Source organism: Trachypithecus francoisi, unplaced genomic scaffold, assembly GCF_009764315.1.
Source record: "Trachypithecus francoisi isolate TF-2019V2 unplaced genomic scaffold, Tfra_2.0 Lachesis_group4, whole genome shotgun sequence".
Lineage (NCBI taxonomy): Eukaryota > Metazoa > Chordata > Mammalia > Primates > Cercopithecidae > Trachypithecus > Trachypithecus francoisi.
The window spans coordinates 2,900,875-2,912,508 of NW_022681469.1; positions in this window are offsets into that span (position 1 = coordinate 2,900,875).

Below are 11,634 nucleotides of genomic sequence, written 5' to 3' on the forward strand. Positions count from 1 at the left end.
TAATATGAACTGCAAAATTATTTAGGGTTAACAAAGCAAAATTTTATTAAAGTGGTGAGGAACAACTAGTGTGGGTCAGGGTGAGCAGGCGTTCCCAAAGGCAGTGGAATATGGAGGTTACCAAGTGCTCTGCTCACTGAATATGATTTTTAAGCGTCCAGCCTCCTATAATGTCTATAGTTGTCCACAATTAAGGGTCAAAGCCATTTAGGTTTAGCCTTTGCTTCCAGAAGAGGTCTATAACATCCAAGAGTGCTGCCTGGTCTATTACCCCATCTACTCAGCTGGTGTCACATTAGTTTATCAATCTGACTGGCTGCTACCTTAGTTAGGTCCTGAATAAATGGTGCCTAGGTCAGTACATTTTTTAATCTAGGAAATAAATACTGAATGTGAGGGGTTATGATAATGGAAAGGAGAGATTACAAGTTCATAGCTTATTAAGCTCTGGCCTTAACCAAGGATGCAGATTTTATACAAATGTGCACATATGCAAAAGTGCAAACACACACACAACTGCTGAGCTCATTATATGTAAGTCCTTAAGCATGAGAAGTCTGTTACACACAGCTATAATGAGACATGGAAATGAGGAAAGCCAGGCTTTGGGAAAAACAGGAGGCTCCATTGTGACTATGTTGTTTCTGTTGCTGTGGGAACTGCAAACAGAGGTGTTCAGAAGCTGAAATGTGCACCTGGCGCCACTGGGGAGAGGGACCTGGGTTGGACGTATACATTGTGGAACCATTCGTGTGCTGATGGCACTTGAGGCCATAAGTATGGGTGAGAAGAGAGTCCCCAGGAGGAGGCCGTTGGTCCACAGCCTCAAATGTTGCTTCTGGGTCAAGTAGGGCAAGGACTGAAAAGTATCCAGTGGATCCAGCGAAAAGAGTCATGGTGGTCTTGGCCGCAGCAGTGAGAGTAGAGGCTGGTCGTGTCGGGCTTTGGCTGAGTGACAAATGGCAGATTGCAGAATTACAAGTGTCCTCTGAGATCATATAGTTACATACTTTGTAGTATTCTGGGACAGGGAAGTCCTACTTTAAAATGAAATCTCAGAGCCTCAGGGAGGAAACAGATACTACTTGGCTGATCCAGTTGAGTCAGGGATGAGGCCTGGAGCCCCATCCCTTTGGTCTCGCTCTCATCTCCTGGGCCCTGGAGCATCTCCTGAGGAAACAGTTAGAAAACCACCTGACCTCTGAGGGAGCTGTAGCTCAAAGGCCTACCTGGGAGCTGCACAGCTAATGAGAGGCCAAGGCAACCAGGTGCTCCTCATGCGAGCCTGACCTCCCATGGTTTGGCAGGGACTCTTTGTGGGCTAACTTGAATGACTAAAGTTTAGTTCAGGTTTATGGGCAAGATCTGCAAACTTTATCAGTGGGTAGGAGGATTGTTGTAGTCACTGTGGTTTCATTTTAGGGTGATTTCTAGTGGATATATTTGAGACATGGTAGTGATGAAAATATATCCAATGAACAGCTGTGCATGGTAACTGGCTGTCCTGTAATTGATCACCTTTAAATGTAGCCCTGAGTTTTTCCCTCATCTGAGTTACTAGTGAGTAGCTAACTTCATTTCTACCTCTCTGTAGCCCTGTACTTCTAGGCAAGTGCTGAAATGCGGCAAAACTTCCACAGGGTAAGTCAAAGATGAACATGAAGCACTTCTGAAGTCATATTAACTGCTGGGTTTTAGGGGCCCCTTCCTGGTGTTCGTGCCTTTGCTCTGCATAATGAACGGCTGGGTTCTAGGAGCCCCTTCCTGTTGCTCCTGCCTTTGCTCTGCATAATGAACGGCTGGGTTCTAGGAGCCCCTTCCTGTTGCTCCTGACTTTGCTCTGCATAATGAGCTGTTGGTTTCTAGGAGCCTCTTCCTGGTATTCCTGACTTTGCTCTGCATAATGAACGGCTGGGTTCTAGGAGCCCCTTCCTGTTGCTCCTGCCTTTGCTCTGCACAATGAACGGCTGGGTTCTAGGAGCCCCTTCCTGTTGCTCCTGACTTTGCTCTGCATAATGAGCTGTTGGTTTCTAGGAGCCTCTTCCTGGTGTTCCTGACTTTGCTCTGCACAATGAACGGCTGGGTTCTAGGAGCCTCTTCCTGGTGTTCCTGACTTTGCTCTGCACAATGAATGGTTGGGTTCTAGGAGCCTCTTCCTGGTGTTCCTGACTTTGCTCTACATGTCTATAGTCTACACAGAAGTCATACTGGTGACTTTAAAATGTGACTCAGATCTTGTCATTATTTTGCTTAAAAGACTTTAGCGGCTTTCTGTGGCATTTCCAATCTAAGCTGCCAGCCACTTTCTGTGTGGCACTGAGCTCCCTTCTCCCCCTTCTGCAAACTCAGTCGTGTGTCTGAGTTTGATGTAGTTTGATGGTACCAGACTCAGAGATGGTAGCCCTCATCTGTGGGCTTCTGGAGCCACATTAGGGCTCACATGCTCCTGGCTCTGCCCTGGCACTTGCGGTTCCCTGGGCTGAGTCTTCTGTGTCTGTGTGCGGCTCCCTCCCTCCCCTCCCTGAGACCCTTTCTCAGGCTGAGCTTCTCTGAAGTCTGTCTCTAGTGGCCTTCAGCCATATATGTTCCTTCCACTTCCTTTGTCAGAGCTGGGAAAGTCTGCTTACTTGAAAACCATCAGTGTCTTTTATATTTATGACAATATCTGCAGCAAACATTTCTGGCCTGAATCTTAGAAGGGGCTCCACAGGTATCTGTTGGATGAAATAGTCAATGGGACAGGTTACCTCTCTCAGTTGACCTAGGTTATGCTGTGGGCCTGTTGTCTGCCTCGTTGCGGGTGCTGAGAGCCTGGACTGGCCAGTTACCCCAAGGCCACCTGATGACCTTTACAATTCTTCACTGAAAACCCGTTGTTATTATTAAATCTTTATTGCCAGAGATGGTAGGCAAGGGAATAGCCATCATGAAGAGGTGGCGCCTTAAGTGGTCATCGCTTTAGCAGAAATCTGTCTTTGCGACGGACAGGTTTAACACTGTAAGCGGCCATTTATATTAATGGAATTCAAAGATCAGTATATTAAATAAACCGGCATTCAGCTCCCTGGGATGACACCACTGGGGCTCCTAGATCAATGGAGAGACAGAAATACAAACGTCTATGTGGGATTTGGATCGCTTAGCCAGGGCTTGAATATTGATAAAGGCATGGCAGCATTTCTTGTGCCGCTATCGCTCTTTAACTGACAGGACTGCCTGAGTTCTCCTTCTGAAACCGGGAACTGAGCATTTTGGATGAAATCCAAATGTCTGGACTTCGACCTAAGTAAGTCCAAGGGGATTCTGCTAGGCAGAAGAAGAACGTTAAGAAAAGATTATCTTTAGCTACCAGTATATCATAGACATCTATCTTAGCTTCAGTGGCATTCATAGCCAACCAATTTTTTCCCTTAGGGCTTGTGTTTCTTTCTTAATGTTTAAGTCCTGACTGACTGAAACCACATAGTTAAGTCATCAATGTTTGGCCAAACCTGCTTAGATTTTGGATAAATTGAAGTGAATTTTTATTGTGCTGGTGCTAGCGACCTGGACTGATGAAGAGAAACTGAACAGTAGAGCTAGACAGGGTCAATTTGAGGAGAGGATTCACAGGGACAGCAAATGTGTTATGGTTCTGTCAAGTTCAGGCACTTTTCCAATCAAGGTGTCTTTGTTATTTACCTTACAGTTAATAAGGGGAACGGAGGTGGCATAATAAAATGAACACAGACTAATTGCTCAGAAATCTGGGTTCCAAGTCTAGCTCTATCCAAGCTTTGTTACCTTGGCCCCAGCACTTACAATGTCTATGATTAATTTCTCTACTTATAAACTGAGGATGCATATAAATCTAAATATACTCCATCTCATTCTACCCACTACAAAAAGGATTTGAGGCAGGTTAAGACAAGCAGAAAAATACCATACTGTTAAAACATACCAGCCTGAAACAGGCAGAGAAAACACCATTACGAAGAATTGGTAGTATGGAAATGGAAGTAGGAAAGTGGTCTACTTAGTAGAAAAGGTCCATCTTTTGTGGACCAAAAGCCCTACAAAAACACAATATGTCAGTTTCAAATTGGACTCAGAGTTTCTTGAAATGCATAAAAAAGCAGAGACATGATGAGAAGCAACAGTTTCATTAGACATGAATAAAACATTTTAATTCTTGGGAAGAAGGAAATCTTTTCTGAAAACCGAATGCACAAAGCATTACCTGGAATTTTTCTATCAGGTTTGAGGGTTAGTGTGCAGTGTCCTCAACAGTAACAAGTGCAACAAGAAATTACTTATTTATATTCTCATTTGTTTCATGAAAGATTTGGAGTGACCATTTTCATAAAGAGATTTCTTGCAGTGACCCTCCGTAAGACACATTGCTCCAGGAAGCCAAATCTGCAAGAGACCAAGTGACAAGGGCAGGTCCCCTATCTCCTGGTGGGCTGCCTTGTTCTAAGGCTAGGAGTTAGTGTGCTTAGAGTGAGGTTATCTCCCACCCCACCTGACCCCATAGGACTATGTGTGGCTAATGACAAAGTGGTTCTAGAGAGCAATTTAGAAATTTTAAAGTGCTAAAAGCTGCCAGTGGTTATTTATCCACTATGTTATAAAACTTGTCTTATTAGAACTGTTCTTAAAAATACCTACTTCCTGAGCCTTATGAAAATAAATAACTAAAATGGCATACTCTTGCCACAGCATCTGAGGCCCCTGAGACAACTCATACTGAGACGTTTATTTCTTACCGTTGCTTGTTGGTCATGAAAATCCCTGGCAAGTACTTATTTCAGAATTCAGAATTCCAGGTAATGGCTTTTCCAAAAGGAGATTCATGATAGATTTCACAGCTATTCCATTCATTTTTATTTTCTGCTATTGGAACAGAGAAAATTTGGTTTGCAAAACAAAATTGAGGAACATGTTAAAAATTCTCTCTAGAACATAAACTTCTTGAGGACAGAGTTATTTGTTTGTTCAGCTCTATCCCTGGTGCAGAGAACAGGGCCTGGCATAGAATGGAATTCCATGAACCTTGAGGAAATGAGTGATGAAATCTTAACAGAGAGTTAATACCAGTGAGTATTTGAGATAAAAGTTGTCAAAGATATATGATTATCATTATTATAAAGACAGAATTATCAAGGGTACAAACAAAAGTAAATGGTGAAGTGTGATAAACGATCACTTACTCAAGCCTACCTGGGTTTCCCCGAAGTTAACGTGATTGCTTCTAAATACCTATTATTAATATGACTTCCTAATTTTGCCCAAATGTCACAAAAAATTGTAATGTCTCTGTAAATATCGGAGAAAGACTCTCCAAGTATGGAAATTTTAAATTCCTACTTGTAAAAAGTCTATTAAAATCCTTCAAGTGAATCTTTAGATGACAGATGATTGGCTGTTTGCCTAATTTTTTGTATCTATTTAACTTGATGCCAATGGACACAGGTGTGCAGCTCTCTTCTTCACTTCCAAGCACTAGTGTTTGGCAAGGACAAGAAATTGTTGCATAATAAGATTTCCCCTCCCCCGCCCTTTTCAGGTTTAGCCTAAAGTGTTTTCAGTGGTTGCATTTGAAACCTTTGTAGGGAGCCAGAATGCTTTTTTTACATTTTAATCAGACTGTGCTTACAGAAACACCAGTGAATCGGGAACTTGTCTGCAAGTGCGTCTGTGCATGTGTGCATATGTATATATGTACACACACACACATACACAAACATACAACACACAACACACACAACAAGAATGGGCTTAAAAGAAATGAACAAAACCCACTTGTTTTAAAAATAACTAAATTTAGAGCAGAACTGGGCAAACTTAAGACCCAAAGTCCATACAAAAAATCAAAGAAACCAAAAATTTGTTCTTTGAAAGGACAAACAAGATTGATACACTGCTGGCTAGATTAACAAGAAAGAGAGAAAATTCAAATCAGAAATGACAAAAGTGACATTACAAGCAATCCCACAGAAATACTAAAAATCCTCAGCAACCATTGTAAACATCTTCTATGCACACAAATTAAAAAATCTAGAGGAAATGGATAAATTCCTGGCAACACACAATTTCCCAAGATCGAATCAGGAAGAAATTGAAACCCTGAACAGACCATATCAAGTTCCAATATTGAACTAATAATAAATAATACCAATAATAAAAAACCTACCAACCAAAAAACTCTCCAGACCAAATGGATTCACGGCTGAATTCTACCAGACATACAAATAGAGCTATTACCAATTTTATGAGCGGTTACCAATTCTACTGAAATTATTCCAAAGAATTGAAGAGGAGGGACTCCTCCCTAACATGCTACAAAGCTAGCGTCACCTTGATGCCAATACCTGGCAAAGACACAATGAAAAAAGAAAAGTACAGGTCAATATCCCTGATGAACATAGATTCGAAAATTCTTCACAAAAATACTAGCAAATCAAATCCAACAGCACATCAAAAAGTTAACTTACTACGATCAAGTAGGCTTCGTTCCTCGGATGCAAGGTTGGTTTGACATACATAAATTAATAAATGTGTGATTCCCCACATAAGCAGAATTAAAAACAAAAACCATACAATCATCTCAATAGACAGGGAAAATACTTTGGACAAAATTCAACATCTCTTCATGATAAAAACCTTTAAGAAGCTTGGCATCAAAGGAACTGACCTCAAAATAGTGAGCCATCTATGACAAACCTACAGCCAACATTGTACTGAATGGGCAACAACTGAAAACATTCCCCTTGAGAAGGGGAACAAAACAAGAAGTAGTGAGAATAGGCATGGCAGTGGTACAAAAACAGACACATAGAACAATGGAACAGAATAGAGAACCCAGAAATAAAGCTGCCCACTTATAGCCATCTGATCTTTGACCAAGTCAACAAAAATAAGCAATGGGGAAAGGACTCCTTATTTGATAAGTGGTGCTGGGATAGCTGGCAAGCCATATGCAAAAGAATTAAACTGGACCCCTACCTTTCACTCTATACAAAATTTAACTCAAGATGGGCTAATGATTTGAATGTAAGATCCCAAACTATAAGAATCCTTGAAGAAAGCCTAGGAAACATCATTTGGACATTGGCCTTGGAAAGTAATTTATGACTATGACCTCAAAAGCAATTACAATGAAAACAAAAATTGACAAGTGAGACCTAATTAAAGAGCTTCTGCCCAGCAAAAAAGAGTATCAATTAAGTAAACAGATAATCTACAGAATGGGGAAAATATTAACAAATTATGCATCCAACAATAATATATAGAATCTATAAGGAACTTAATTCAACAAGCAAAAAACAAATACCCCTATTAAAAAATGGGCAGAAGACAGTAACAGACACTTCTCAAAAGAAGACATACAAGCAGCCAGCGAACATATGAGAAAAGGCTCCATGTCACTAATCATCAGAGAAATGCACATCAAAACCACAGTGAGATACCATCTCACACCAGTCAGAATGGCTATTATTAAAAAGTCAAAAAACAACAAATGCTGGTGAGGCTGTGGAGGAAAGGGAATGCTTACACAGTCTTGGTGGGAATGTAAATTAGTTCAGCCACTGTGGAAAGCAGTCTGGAGATTTCTCAAAGAACTTAGAACTAGCATGTGACCCAACAATCCCATTACTGGGCATATATCCAAAAGAACACAAATCTTTCTACCAAAAAGACACAGGTACTTGCCTGTTCATCACAGCACTATTCGCAATAACAAAGACATGGAATCATCCTAAATGGTGGACTGGATAAAGAATATGTGGTACATACACAGCACAAAATGTTATGCAGCCGTAAAAAATATCATGTCCTTTGCAGCAACGTGGATGCAACTGGAGGCCACTATCCTAAGTGAATGAATAACACAGAAACAGAAGACCAAATACTGCATGTTCTCATATATGTGGAAGCTAAACATCAGGTACTCATGGACATAAAGACAGCAACAATAGAAGCTGGGGACTACTAGGTGGAAGAGGGAAGGAAGGAAGCAAGGGTTCAAAAACTAATTATTGGGTCCTATGCTCAGTCCCTGGGTGGCAGGATCATTCATACCCCAAGCTTCAGCATCCTGCAATATATCCTGGTTACAAATCTGCCACATGTACCCCTGGAATCTAAAATAAAAGTTGAAAAAAGTAAAAAATAAATAAAAACAAACAACAAAACATCTTTACATGAATGTGGTTGTCTCTCAAATTGTTTTTCTGTACCCTTCAAAAGTTTATAAAACGTCTTAGCTATATGTTGAGGCAACTTGAGTTCACAGAACTGAAGAGCATATTGGGCAGGTATGGAAGATCCAGAGTGGACCTAGAGATCAGCAGCCATGTTTCCATTCTACCCATCACATTGAGTGTATGGACTTGGCCTGTGGGTTCTTATCTCTGGTCCTCAGTTTCCTTGACTGTAGACTGAAGATACTAAAAGGGACAGTCACCCCAACATTCTATATGTCTGAGTCAAAATCTCAGAGTCTTTCCAAGGTATTAATTGCTATGTGGTGGGAAAACAGTCTTGAGATGGCACATGTTTGGAAAAAGTTTGGTTAAACAGCTAAATTGCAGGACCTCTCAGACATTTTAATATATTAATACACATTTTGACTCCAAAAGGAAGGTTAGTTCTTTTTTCCCAACTTGTTTGTCCATGGGACCTCTTGTTTCCCCTAATACCTATTAACATCTCACTAGACAGCAGCATTCTGCAGAATCACTTTGGAAAATGCTAGTCTAAGTCAATTCTTTTCTCTTGCTGTTCTCACATATGAAATGAAGCTGTGTTACCAGCTCAGTGATGAACAAGTTTTTCACACCAAACCATATTTTGTGATTTTCCACACACTCTGAACAACATATTTGGAAAGAATTGTCTGCACAGCACAATGTGTTTGTGAAATAACTGCTGGGCAGCTTCATTGTGAGTAGATGCATTGTTGGCATTAGGCTTTTGTTATATTAAGAAAGGTTCATTTTGCCCAATTTTCTCCCTTCAGGATCTTCCTGTTGGAAGTCACTTGGTCCAAAGATCTTGACTATTGTTTTCTGGAGATCTGTGTTAGTCCATTTTGTGTTGCTATAAGAGAATACCTAAGCCTGGGTATTCTGTATAAAGAAACGAGGCTTATTTGGCTCATGATTCTGGTGACTGGAAAGTCCAAGATTGGACAGCTGTGTCTGGTGAGGGTCTCATGCTGCTTCCACTCATAGTGAAAAGAGGAGGGGGAATAGGTATGTGCAGAGGAATCTCATGGCCAGAGAGGAAGCAAGAGAGACAGACGGAAGAAGTGAAACTCTTTAACAACCTGATCTTATGGAAATTAATCAATTCCCGTGAAAGCCAGAACTTACCCCAGAGGGAAGGCATTAATCTGTTCATGAGGGATCCACCCCCATGACCCAAACACTGCCCACTAGGCCCCACCTCCAACACTGCCACACTGGGGATCAAATTTTAACATGCGTTTTGGCAGGGACAAACCACATCCAAACTACAGCAAGGTGTGATTGCTTTTTAAACTTTTTAAAACAATGTGGTGAGGCCGAGACGGGCGGATCACGACGTCAGGAGATCAAGACCATCCTGGCGAACACGGTGAAACCCCGTCTCTACTAAAAAAATACAAAAAACTAGCCGGGTGAGGTGGCGGGCACCTGTAGTCCCAGCTACTTGGGAGACTGAGGCAGGACAATGGCGTGAACCCGGGAGGCGGAGCTTGCAGTGAGCTGAGATGCGGCCACTGCACACCAGCCTGGGCGACAGAGCGAGACTCTGTCTCAAACAAAAAAACAAAAAAACAAAAAGAAAAAAACAATGTGGTATACATTCAGGAGTAACTCTACATAACAAATAGAAAAATGTTTAGATTCACATGTTTATCCATACTTGCAGTCCTGGCTTGTCCCAGGCAATCCTGGGAGTTCCAACCTCTGGAGGCCCCTGGCTGCTTTACTGAATGTTTTTAAATTAGTGGAAATGATGGACTCCATTAGTCATGCCCCTTGTAAGGATGAATGACCCTCTTCCATGGATGAGTGTGTTCCATGCTGTGGTGGTGTGACTACAGATGGCTTATTAGGAGAAACTCTTTGATGGATCTATTGTTGGGTGAATCTGGAAGCTTTTCTATTTAGAGTTGAGGTTATGGTCAGGGGATCTGCCTGGAAGATCCAGTCAGGGCCTGGAGTTGTATCTTAAATGTATTTTCTTTGGAGATCCTGATATACTCAATGATGTTCACCTGATACCAGAGTATTTGAAACATCCGACTTATGCAAGACCCCAGGGAAGAGGTATCTGACATGACATTCTCCACACAGTATCTGGCTCCCGTCACCTTCCATACCACCTCCTGCCCCACCTACCCCTTCAAACCTCAACACAGGTGAGTTCTCTGCATGAGCTATGTCTCTCCCAACATGAGGACATCCACATGTGGCAACATTTCCCTGCAAAGCCTTTCTCTGCCTCATCCTCATGGTACACCAGGCACACAGAAGGTGCTCATTACAAACTTTGTTGTAACAGCAGATAGATTCCTCTTTTAGCAGTTCTTGTAGGAAGTCATTGGATCATTCTGTGATAGGTCCATGATGGAGAGATGATGCTGTCCAGAGGAATCATTGCTGTCCAGGGCTGGGTGTTTTATGGCCTGGCAGTTCTGTGTCTGGATAAAATTATTTTCTGCTCTAACCAAAATATGTCTCCCTGGAGGTCAATCCGTTGGTCCTTGTTCTGAACTCAGGTTCTACAGAAAGTAAACCCACTTCCATATGACAGCCCTTCAATCAGTGAAAGCAGTCATCATGCCTAGCTTGGTTTTTGCTTGCTTTTTCATTTTTTCATTTTTTATTTTCACAATATGAATACTTACAGTGTCTTCACTAGGTTCATCTTACAACACAGTTTCAACATTGCCTCAATATCTCATTTTTCTACCTTTGGGCTTGCAACACGGTGTCTGCACCAAACTGGAATTACCAATGGATGCTGGCCAGTGTTAGCCCCATGGGGCCATCCTGTCCTTGCCTGGACAGGTAAGTGCTGTGGGAGCAGGCCATACTGGGGCTTCTTTCATGCCCACTCTACACGGCTTCCATGAACTCACCCCGCACATGTTTACTTAGTGCTTGATGTATGCTCATTACTGGGTGTGATGCCAAGCAAACAAGCTACAGCCCCGGATGGGGGAATTTAATCACCTGTCCTCTGATGGACTGGATTTAAATGCTGTCATTAAAAAGACTCTGACATTTTTTTCTGAACATAAATGGCTATCATTAGATTCCCCTAGATTCTGCACATTGTCACTGAGATTTTGAATCACAGGACTTTTTATAGACAGTTAGTTTCAGCGGTTTAGAGGTTTTTTTTTATAGTCTGTCAATTATTTGTAATGCCACATATTATTTCTCCTCAGCCTTGTCACAGATGCACTTGATAAACGTACTTTGCAGTAGTTTACCCAAGTTGTTGATAAGAATATCTGTCAGGACAGGGTCACACATGGAGCCTTGTGGCAGAACCCTGGGGGCTTCCCTCTGGGAGGGCCTTCGTCAACACATGGACCTTCCACACCATTCAGGCCATGTTTATGTTTCCCAGGAGCTTGGTTGAAATTAAGAA